Source organism: Canis lupus, chromosome 36 (assembly GCF_003254725.2).
Source record: "Canis lupus dingo isolate Sandy chromosome 36, ASM325472v2, whole genome shotgun sequence".
In the NCBI taxonomy this organism is placed as follows: domain Eukaryota; kingdom Metazoa; phylum Chordata; class Mammalia; order Carnivora; family Canidae; genus Canis; species Canis lupus.
This window is the reverse complement of record NC_064278.1, coordinates 30,999,551-31,011,204: the sequence shown is the minus strand read 5'-3', so window position 1 is coordinate 31,011,204 and position 11,654 is coordinate 30,999,551.

The following is an 11,654-nucleotide window of genomic DNA, read 5'->3' as shown; positions in this document are numbered from 1 at the left end:
GGGCAAGGCTGTAAATATTTTTGGCTTTGGTAATATTTGAAATACTGGCCATATGGCCTCTGTCACGGTGCTCAATGCTGCTGTTGTAGCATAGAAGTAGTCATAGATATGACATAAACAAGACATGCTTGTGTTCTTTTTTTTCATGCTTGTGTTCTAATGAAATTTTATTTATGGGCACAAATTTGAAACTGTAGTTTGCTGACTGATGAACTTGAGCAAACAACACCTAATTTTTAAAAATTTCAGCTTTTGGGGGGTAAGTTTGGCATATAAATTTTAAGATATTTAAAGTGTACATTACATTGTGGTAAATTGGTATACATATATGTTGTGAAAGGATCCCCCCACATCTAGTTAATTTACACATCCATTGCTCCATGTATTTATCTTTCTTTTACTCTTTTGGTGAAAACATTTAAGTTCAATTCTATTAGCAAATTTCAATTGTACAAGTGTACTTCAATTGTACATGGTGTGCTATAATCACCATGTTTTACCTGGCAACTACTTTTCTACCCTGTGTTTCTGTGAATTTGTCTCTGCCATCCCTCCTAGATTTCACATGTAAGTGATTTCATGCAATATTTATCTTTCTCTCTCTGGCTTATTTCACTTAGCATAATGTTCTCAAGGTACATCTGTGTTGTCACAAATGGCAGGATTTCCTTCTTTCTCATGCAGCTGAATAATATTCCATGGTGTCTGTGTGTGTCTGCATGTGCTCACATACACCTCACATCTACTTTATCCACTCTGTTGATTGGCACTTAGGTTGTTTCCATATCTTCCTTATAAATAATGGTGCAATGAACATGGGAGTGCAAACATCTCCTCCATATCCTGTTTTCATTTCCTTTGGAAATCTCTACTTTTGGGTTTATTCTTCCAATTTATAAAAATATCAACTGACTGAAAAAAAATTTAAATGCTGTGTAAGTCAAACTAAACATGTGTCTGGCTGGACCCAGCTACTGCATCTGTGGAGTCTGAGCCATGACAGAATTAAGGGAGAGTTGGGTGAGTTGGGTGTGGAACCGGCAAGAGGAACTGCTTTGTTCAATAAAGCATGTGTGAGGGAAATGACAAGAGTAAGGGAGAGATGGAGGATTGGGAGTAGAGCATTGATGAGTCATTTAAGGAGTCAAGGGAGCTTGGGTCCCCTTACATTTACATTTCTATTAAATGACAGAAAAAATTTTATTGGGTAATACTAAAATATTTTATAATATTATACTCTTTTGTATTTCTGTATCTTTATAGTTATTGTCAAGAAAACAAATAAGATCATATGTAGATGATGAGAACTGTTAAGAACCAGGTGGTTTATTATTCAGGGCTTTAGGGACTAGAGAAAGGAAAGAGTAGGGGAACTGCCTAGGAATAGAGAATAGATCTTGGGCATCTATCTGCAAGTAGAGCGAAATAGAGCTAGATGAGTGTGGGGAGAAAATATACCTCAGGAGTGATATTCAATACTTAGAACAGAAAGAGAGAACTGGGATTAGACAAAAGTGGAGGACAGCCAGGAATCAAGTCCTGGTGGGCTGGGAGGTGTTTTGGCAGTGCCGGTCACAGCAGAAGCCAAGGTGAGGTACTGAACTGGGTGGCCAAGATCAGAGCCAGAACATTGAACACAGAGCCAGGGATCTGGAGGCAGTTTGGAAAGATATGCAAGGGAGACTCTGCCAAGAATATGTACCCCCTGGTTTGGGAGTTTTCAAATGGGAAAATTGCTGAGTTCATAATACATATTATGTAACTAACACGGTAATTCTTCTTAGCTATTCTTTAAGTCAATGTTGAATTAAGAGTTAAACTAGATTTAAAATCTGAAATTTTGGTTAAAAAATTAAAACATCCAAACATATCATCTTTCCAACAAATGTTTTTTAAACAGACCTTTCAGCCAAGTTGCCTAAGAACAACAGTTGACAAGAACTGCACGTCTTCAAACACTGTCTACTGCAGGATGTAAACAGGAACCTCTGGGAATTTCTGTGAGTCATAAAATGTTGTAAGGAACTTTCCAAAGACATTTTCTTGCTAGGATAGAGAGTTCTAATCTCATATTGGCAGACTCTGTTGGCGACAAGGTATATTGTTTACTTTGATTCCTTTTCAGCTGTCCTTCATGACCTTGCTATATCAAGTTTTTGATATATTGGAACAGAGGAGTTGCATAAAATGACAAGGGTGTAACCCCTTCTGTTCTTCTAGTCTCTTAAAAGAGATAAAAGTCATGATCCTAATCTATGCTTCCTCTGAGTGTGTTTCAGTCAGTTGTCTTTGAAGGAAGTAGTTTGGATTACTCCCACAATTTTGAAAACTTATAGTACTGGTAATTGAAGACATATGTTTTCTTTTAACTCAGAAAGGATGTTAAAAAAAAAACAACAACACTTCATAATGCTGCCGAAAGGGATATTTCTAAGAGTGGTATGCATGCATACCTGGGGTCATTTAATCTAGTTTAAATATGAGCACTTGAATTTGGAGAAATATAGACACAAATGCATAGCCAACAAACACAGTTATTAATGTTAAGAAGGGACCAAAAAGTAGGCCAGAAAAAAAGAATACCCAATCCTTTGCTCATAAATTCAATCTAGATCTATATTCTTTGATATTTGATGGAGTCTGATTAATTTCAAAATTGATTTATTAGTTGCAGATTTTTCTGTTTTTATTTTATTTTTAAAGCAGAGGTTCAAAAGGCTTTGACTATTGTATGCAACTGCACAATCACCACTCAAATCAATATGTAGAACATTTCCATCACCTAGAAAGTGCCCATGTGACCCTTCTAGTCATTCTTCTACCACCTCTGTCCTCCAAACACCAGAAACAGCAGAGTTAGTTTTGCGTGCTCTTGGACTTCATATACATTGAATCATACAGTACATGCTTTCTTGGGTTTCCCTTCTTTGACAGAGCATGTTTGTGAAATTCATCCAAATTTTTGAGTGTTTCAATTGTTCAGTCCTTTTAGTTGCTCAGTAGTATTCCATTGTATGAATATATACCACTGTTTATTCTTTTGATGATGAGTTTTTGCATTGTTTCCAATTTTGGCTATTACAAATAAGGATGCTAAAACATTCTTGTAAAAGTCATTTTGTAACATATGTTTTTTGTCTCTCTTGGATAAATAGTTAAGAGTAGGATTCCTGCATCATAGGATTTTATTAGAAATTGCCAAACAGTTTTCTAAAGTGATTGTACAATTTTGTAATATTACCAGGAATGAATGGAGTTTCATATCCTTATCATTTTTTAGTATTATTAGTCTTTTTTATTTTAACCTCTCAAGTGATATCGAGACATTATTTCATTGTGGTTTTATTTGCATTTCTCTGATTACAAATGATGTTAAAGAATTTTTTGTGTGTTTATTGGTTATTTCTTTATCTTGCTTTATGAAGTAAATTCTCTATATTCTCCAATTATTTTTGCCTATTTAAAAAAATTTTAGGAGTTCTCTTTACATTCTGAGTCTTTTCAGATAAATGTCTTCTGAACATTTCTCCTAGTCTGGATCTTGTTTATTTATTTCCTTAATGGTTACTTTTTTTTAGTGGGAAATAATTAATTGAGAACAAATTAATTAATATTTGAGAAATAATTCAAATGCCATAAAACTTACCTTTTTAAGTAATCAATTCCGCTGTTTTTAGTATATTCACAGTTGTACAACTATCAGCCCTATGTAATTTTAGAACATTTTCATAATTTTCCGAATAAACTCCAAGTCCTTTAGTATTCATTCCTCATTTTCCCCTCCTCCTCTAGAACCTGGCAACTGCTAATATATCTGTCTCTATGTATTTGTCTATTCTGAACAGCTTATATAATTGGAATTATACACAATTGTACAATCTGGTACAAATCTGTAGCCTTTTGTATGTGGCTTCTTTCACTGAGCATGATTATGGCTGAATAGTATTTCACCAGAAAAATATACCACATTTAATACATCTAGTCATCAGTTGATGAATATTTGGGTTGTTTCTACTTTTTGAATATTATGAATAATGCTGCTTTGAACATTTAGGTACAAGTTTTTGTATAAATGTATGTTTCAATTCTCTTGAATATATTCCCGCTATTGACTGAATAGAGCCCCCTAACATTCATATGTTGAAAACCTAATCCCCAGTGTGATGGTATTTGGAGATGGGACATTTTGGGAGATGATTAGTTAATCAAGGTGGAGCCCTAATGATGAGATTCATGCTCTTATAAAACATGAGAGAGCTTGCTTCCTTTCTCTCTTCTTAGCCATGTGAAGACACAGAAAGAAGGTGACTGTCTCTAGGCCAGGAACTGGGTTCTCATCAGACACTGGATCTGCTGGTGATTTAATATTTGACTTCTCAGTGTCCAGAACTCTGAGAAATAAATTTGTATTGCTTAAGCAACTCAGTCTGTGGTATTTTGTTATAGCAGCCCAGACTAAGATAATTCCTAAGAATGGAATTACTGGGTCATAAGGTAACTCTATGTTTAACTTTTTGAGAAACTGCCAACTGTTTTCCACACCAACTACACCATTTTACATTCCCACTAGCAATGTATGAAGGTTTGAAGTCCTTCACTTCCTTGCCAATAATTGTTATCTTCTGTTTAAAAATATGTATATAATTATACACTGTGTTCTTGACTTACATTTTCCTAATGACTAATGAGCATTTTTTTCATGTGCTTATTGGCCATTCTTTTAAGGGGTATCAAATCCTTTGCCCATTAAAAATAATTATTTACTGTTGATCTATAATATTAAATTATAACATCTTTGGATGCTAGACCCTTATTAGTTATATGGTTGTCAAATATTTTCTTCCATTCTGTGAGTTGTATTTTTATTTACTTGATAGTGCCCTTTGAATCACACAAGTTTTAGTTTTCATTTAATTTAGTTCAGTTTGCCAACTTTTTCTTCTGTTGTTGTGTTTTAGGTATTATAATAAAGAAGCCATTGCCTAATCCAAAGTCACAAAGATTTACATGTTTTCTTCCAAGAGTTTCATAATTTTAGCTCTTAAATTTAGGTTCTTGATCCATTTTGAGCTATTTTTTGTATACAGTGTAACACATGGTTCTAATTTCATTTTTTCACTTGTGGATATACAGGTGTCCCAGCACCATTTGTTGAGATGATTATTCTTTTCTCATTGAGTTATCTTGGCTGCCTTCTTGAAATGATTTGCTCATGAAGGTATGACTTTATATCAGGACTCTCAATTTTTTTTCCACTGATACATATATCGATCCCTATGCCAGCCACGTTTACTATAGCTTTGTATTAATGGCTTCTTTTGATAGATATTTTAATTTGATGACTTTTTAAAAGACTTATTTATTTATTTATTTGAGAGACAGTGCACTCACAAGCAGGGGGTGGGGCAGAGGGAGAGGAAGAGAGAATCCTCAAGCAGACTCCACACTGAGGGCAGAGCCTGGCTAGGGCTTGAATTCAGGACCCTAGGATCATGACCTGAGCCAAAGGCAGATGTTCAACCACTGAGCCACCCAGGTGCTCCTGGGGTTGATGAGATTTAGATTGAGTTTGAGTTTGAAGTTTTATATTGTACTTAATTTTAAGAACAAAAAATGACTGGAAAACTCTAGTAGCTACCAAATATGATAGTAGGGGATAGGAAAAAAGAAATTTGATGAAGCATTATTAAAAGCAGTGATTGAAAAATACCAGTGATTTCATGTTTATGTTCCAAAGGTTTGAGATTGTAGTGGTATTCATTTTGATAAAATGTATTTCATTATTTTGGCAAATAGAATACAAAGATAATGGGAGAAATGTGCACTGAGAGCCTACCTCAGTTCTGGAAAAAGTAAGAATTTTAAGACATTGGTATTAAGCTACAATCAGTGACATGAATGACATTTTTGTGGTTGTGGTTTTATTTGGCATTAGATTTCTATGAAGAATATTTAAAAAATATCTTACATAGTATTAAAAGCATCTTGATTTTCTTCATCAAATAACAAATAAATTGTCATTTATGTGAGTTCAAAGGCAAGTTACTGTGAGTCAGTTTTTGAAATAGACACATCTAGGAGATGCCAGTTTTCATTAATGATTCTAAAAGAGTACAGATGGTAAAGTGTGCAGCTTCTGAGAGACTGGAGCTTCCCAGAGAGCCCCAGACACATGCGTTTTTAAACATTGACATTCTACATTATTATTTAAGGAGTCCCCACTTTGTGCTAAAAAATACAGATGTTTCTCATATGCTTTTAAGGTACTTTTCATGGATTTGATCTGAAGAATCACCTTACACTGTTAATACACAGTGAAGTTTTCTTCTCTTGATATTACCATCATCTTATAAGAAATAAAATGGAATAGAAATTTCATCCTAACCTATGAATTTCAAAAATGAAGCTTGAAAAACTTTCAGACCAAAAACAAAACAAAACAAAACAAAACAAAACAAAAACAACGTTCAGACCAAGCAACCTCTTTCAATCCCTACTCTGCAAGTATGCCCCAAAATGAACATGAAGGACAAGAGCTTGTATAGTTAAGATAAGCTATGTAATCTGCTATGGCAAAAACTAATCATAACCTAATCAAAAGAAGCTTGCTTCTCAATATGGAAAAATTTTTGAAAATTAAAAGACAAATTAGTTAAACAGCACCATTATTTGAATTACTGTTTTTCAACATGTCTCTTTTATATTTGTCCTTCACCCATTATAATTTAATGAACTAAATCCAACTTTGCAATGTTATACGATTAATTTTGAGGTTAGTGTAAGGGATTGGTTTTAGACCGGAATGGGTCAGTCACTTATTAGTTTTGTTACTTTGGGAGTGCTGCTTAACCTTTCCATGCTTTTTCCTCGTCTACAAAATGGAGATAAGAACACAAGGTATCTTGAACAGTTGTGTGAACACTAAACAACAATCATATGTCCTGCTCAGGTGTATAGCACAGAGTGAACATACTATAATGGTAGTTGTTATTATGTATGTGTGAAGATGAGGATATAGAATTTGAATGGAAATGTAACTTACAGAAGTTAGTGGAGAGATTGTTTTGAGGGAAAATAGATAAAAACCAATGACAGAGGGGGAATTAAAAGTGAGTCCAACATTGTCATTTCTCATTCTGAGCCCAGCTACTTGATGATTAGGCTGAGTTCTGAATGACTGTGACTGAGAGGTGTGTGTGGGATGTCTTCTTATGCCTACCTCCCACTCATGAGTTGGAGGTTCTTCCTTGAGTGTGTCATTGCTGAGAATATTGGGACCCTGACTGCCCTTGTCCCAGCTCAAAGGTGGTGGTTCCACACCAGAAGAGTGAGTTGAGAACTGATGGGATCAGTAAGAGATGTAAGGAAACTTACATAGAAGTCTATGTAAGGGAAATTATAGGAAGGGACAGTCTCCCTTTTTTCTTTATTTCTTGAGATTGAATATAGCCAGCAGTACACCAACCTGAAAATAAAACCAAGAATAAAGGAGGAAGAGTAGAGAAATAGAAAGAAACTAAGCCTTTGAAGACAAAGTTTGGCCATGTAAAGAATTCTATTTGGCATAAGAGGGAGTTCAGAGGTCCAGTGAAGTCCTAAGTTGGGATCCGCTGAGACTCTGGACTTCCTGATATGAGAGATAATAATTACTTCATTAAGATATCTTAAGACATGGTTTCTATTATTTTCAGTCAAAAGCATTATAACTGAGAGATATTATTAATTTGAAAATACTTGGTTATTTTAGTCATCAAAATTTTTGTACTATGGAATATAATTTACTGGAGTTTTTAGACACCCTTTTTATGTTTGACTAATAAATTTCTGTCCACTTTTATTTTTTTATTTTTATTTTTTATTTTTTTAAAAGATTTTATTAATTTATTCATGACAGACATACAGAGAGAGAGGCAGAGACAGAGGCAGAGACAGAGGCAGAGGGAGAAGGAGGCCCCATGCAGGAAGCCCGAAGTGGGACTTGATCCTGGGTCTTCAGGATCACGCCCTGGGTCGAAGGCAGGCACTAAATCACTGAGCCACCAGGGCTACCCTTCTGTCCACTTTTAATGTCTTCCTTGACCTCTTCTCTTTTTATTATTCATTAAATGAATTCTTATAATTCTTTTTATGGTTTTTTGGTCTTTTTTCCCTATTGTTTCCTAGGGTTTTTTTTTTCTTTTAGCAAATATTTTTGCTTCTAATTTTAGTTTCTATTTACACCCTCTTTGTCTTTCCCAACTTCTGAATTTTCTGCCTTGTGAGAGATGATTCAATCATGTTATAGTTACAATGCACCTTTTTGTCTTCCTTTAAGTATATTTCCATTTATCCAGTTCCCCCTGTACTCTTGGAAACCCTACATGATAGAATGATTGGTGAAAATACTGATGCACTTCCTTACCCAAAATTCCAACCCCATTTTCCATCTCTGTTCAAAGACAGAAGCATGGAGCCATCATTTATAGAGGGGAAAGGAAGGGAATATTGTTGTAGGAAATGGACAGTGAACAAAGGTACCATATTCTCCTAAGTGGCATGAAGGAATGTTTGGAATGACAATGCCAACCTATGGATGAGCTCTGTGCTGCTTGTATGCCACGGCAGCACAGTCCTGTGGTCAGAGAAATCGCCAGGTTGGAGATAAGCAATATTTTAGGGGTAAAGAAGAAGAAACAAGGTAGGCATTGAGCCTGGCTTACATTCCCCACCATGTGTCAAAGATATGAGAACAAAATGACCTTGTCCCACACCAGTCCCACCTGGATCAATAATGGTTGCCACCTCACAGAATGGAACAGTGAGGAGAAGAGCAAACACTGCACCTACCCATAAACTTCCCAGTTTTCAGCAGGACAGGAGGTCTTCCCTGTGCCACCTCAGGCCATGGCAAGACTTGAGCCCTCCAGAGGAGGCCCTAGGGTAGTGTGATAGAGCTGAGAACCTAAGGACTGCTATGGGATGAATTTTGTATGCATTCCTGTTAACATCAGCCTCAGGGGATGGGGAATGGGGACAAAGAGACCATGATTGCATTTCAAACTGAGGTAATTAAAGAAATCACTCAGTTGGATTGAATGTACTATAAATCAGGTTTTCACATTTGGCAGCATGGGGCCTCAGAATTAAAAATTCCAATGAAAGGAAAATAAAATAAGCTATATTTTTTGCATATGTGTTTTGTGTTATATTTAACTTTGTAGAATCTCAAATGCATTCTTTCTCTACACCTATTTTAGAAATTCATTATGATGGAGGTGTTTCTTCACTGCCTTTTTTTCACAAAGCCCAACACCTTGCTAAATGCTGCTCCTGCTTCCTCCTGCACAAGATCTCTAGGATGCAATATCTCCTCCCCATCTTTGCCTCCAAGTTATTGATCCAAGTACCAATTATTTGTCACTTGAATTATTGTGATATCTTTCCCAGTGTGTTTGCCTTGGTTTTACTTCATCTCAGTAAGTTTTATGATCTTGAAACTCTTCATCTTATAGTAGCATGCACTATCTTTTTTTTAAAAGATTTTATTTATTCATGAGAGACACCACAGAGAGAGAGGCAGAGATACAGGCAGAGGGAGAAGCAGGCTCCCTGCGGGGAGCCCGATGTGGGACTTGATCCCAGGGCCCCAGGATCATGCCCCGAGCCAAAGGCAGACACTCAATTGCTGAGCCACCCAGGCATCCCAGCATGTACTATCTTAATTCATTCTTTGATTAGGCCTCTCTATGCCATGTCATACCAACCTATTTAGTATGATGTGGAGACCAAGGATAGATTACATCTTAATATTTTTAATTTGTGATTGGTTTTCATTCTTTTAACCTTTCCAAACATCTTTTGGAAGTGCTATTTGACACAAGCATGAGGTCAAATCTCTTGGATAATTTGTCTGGAATTATATGTATGTCCTTAGTTTTATATTTTAATACTTGAAGAACATGATGAACTACACTAATGCATATCATTATCCTCAAAATTAAGAAAACCTATCTAAAATAACTTAAAACTACATTTAAAATAATTCAAAATGCAATATTTTCAATGAAAGAAAACATAATCTCTAAATGCCATGAAGTGAGAGAAATAAAGGCAGAGTTTCAAATGGTAGCTCAGAGTATGAAAGTTCACAAGGGTTTTAGATTTGATATAGTTTCTATGGGATGAGAATTTAATATCCATATAAGGACCAGAGCCATGTCATTTGATCTACGTGAGTGGGGAGTTGGTACTGAATACCCAGTTTAAAAATCAGTGCTTAAACTGGAACAGGAAGAAATAGAAAACCTGAACAGGCCAATAACCAGGGAGGAAATTGAAGCAGTCATCAAAAACCTCCCAAGACACAAAAGTCCAGGGCCAGATGGCTTCCCAGGGGAATTCTATCAAATGTTTAAAGAAGAAACCATACCTATTCTACTAAAGCTGTTTGGAAAGACAGAAAGAGATGGAATACATCCAAACTCGTTTTATGAGGCCAGGATCACCTTAATTCCAAAACCAGACAAAGACCCCACCAAAAAGGAGAATTATAGACCAATATCCCTGATGAACACGTATGCAAAAATTCTCAACAAGATACTAGCCAATAGGATCCAACAATACATTAAGAAGATTATTCACCATGACCAAGTGGGATTTATCCCTGGGATGCAAGGCCGGTTCAACACTCGTAAAGCAATCAATGTGATTCATCATATTAGCAAGAGAAAACAAGAACCATATGATCCTCTCAATAGATGCAGAGAAAGCATTTGACAAAATACAGCATCCATTCCTGATCAAAACTCTTCAGAGCATAGGGATAGAGGGAACATTCCTCAGCATCTTAAAAACCATCTACGAAAAGCCCACAGCAAATATCATTCTCAATGTGTAAACACTGGGAGACTTTCCCCTAAGATCAGGAACAAGACAGGGATGTCCACTCTCACCACTGCTACTCAACATAGTACTAAAAGTCCTAGCCTCAGCAATCAGGCAGCAAAAAGAAATAAAAGATTCAAATTGGCAAAGAAAAAGTCAAACTCTCCCTCTTTGCAGGTGACATGATACTGTACATAGAAAACCCAAAAGACCCCACCCCAAGATTGCTAGAACTCATACAGCAATTCGGCAGGGTGGCAGGATACAAAACCAATGCCCAGAAGTCAGTGGCATTTCTATACACTAACAATGAGACTGAAGAAAGAGAAATTAAGGAGTCAATCCCATTTACAATGGCACCCAAAACCATAAGATACCTAGGAATAAACCTAACCAAAGAGGTAAAGGATCTATACCCTAAAAACTACAGAACACTTCTGAAAGAAATTGAAGAAGACACAAAGAGATGGAAAAATATTCCATGCTCATGGATTGGAAGAATTAATATTGTGAAAACGTCAATGCTACCCAGGGCAATTTACACATTCAATGCAATCCCTATCAAAATACCATGGACTTTCTTCAGAGAGTTAGAACAAATTATCTTAAGATTTGTGTGGAATCAGAAAAGACCCCGAATAGCCAGGGGATTATTAAAAAAGAAAACCATAGCTGGGGGCATCACAATGCCAGATCTCAGGTTGTACTACAAAGCTGTGGTCATCAAGACAGTGTGGTACTGGCACAAAAGCAGACACATGGATCAATGGAACAGAATAGAGAATCCAGAA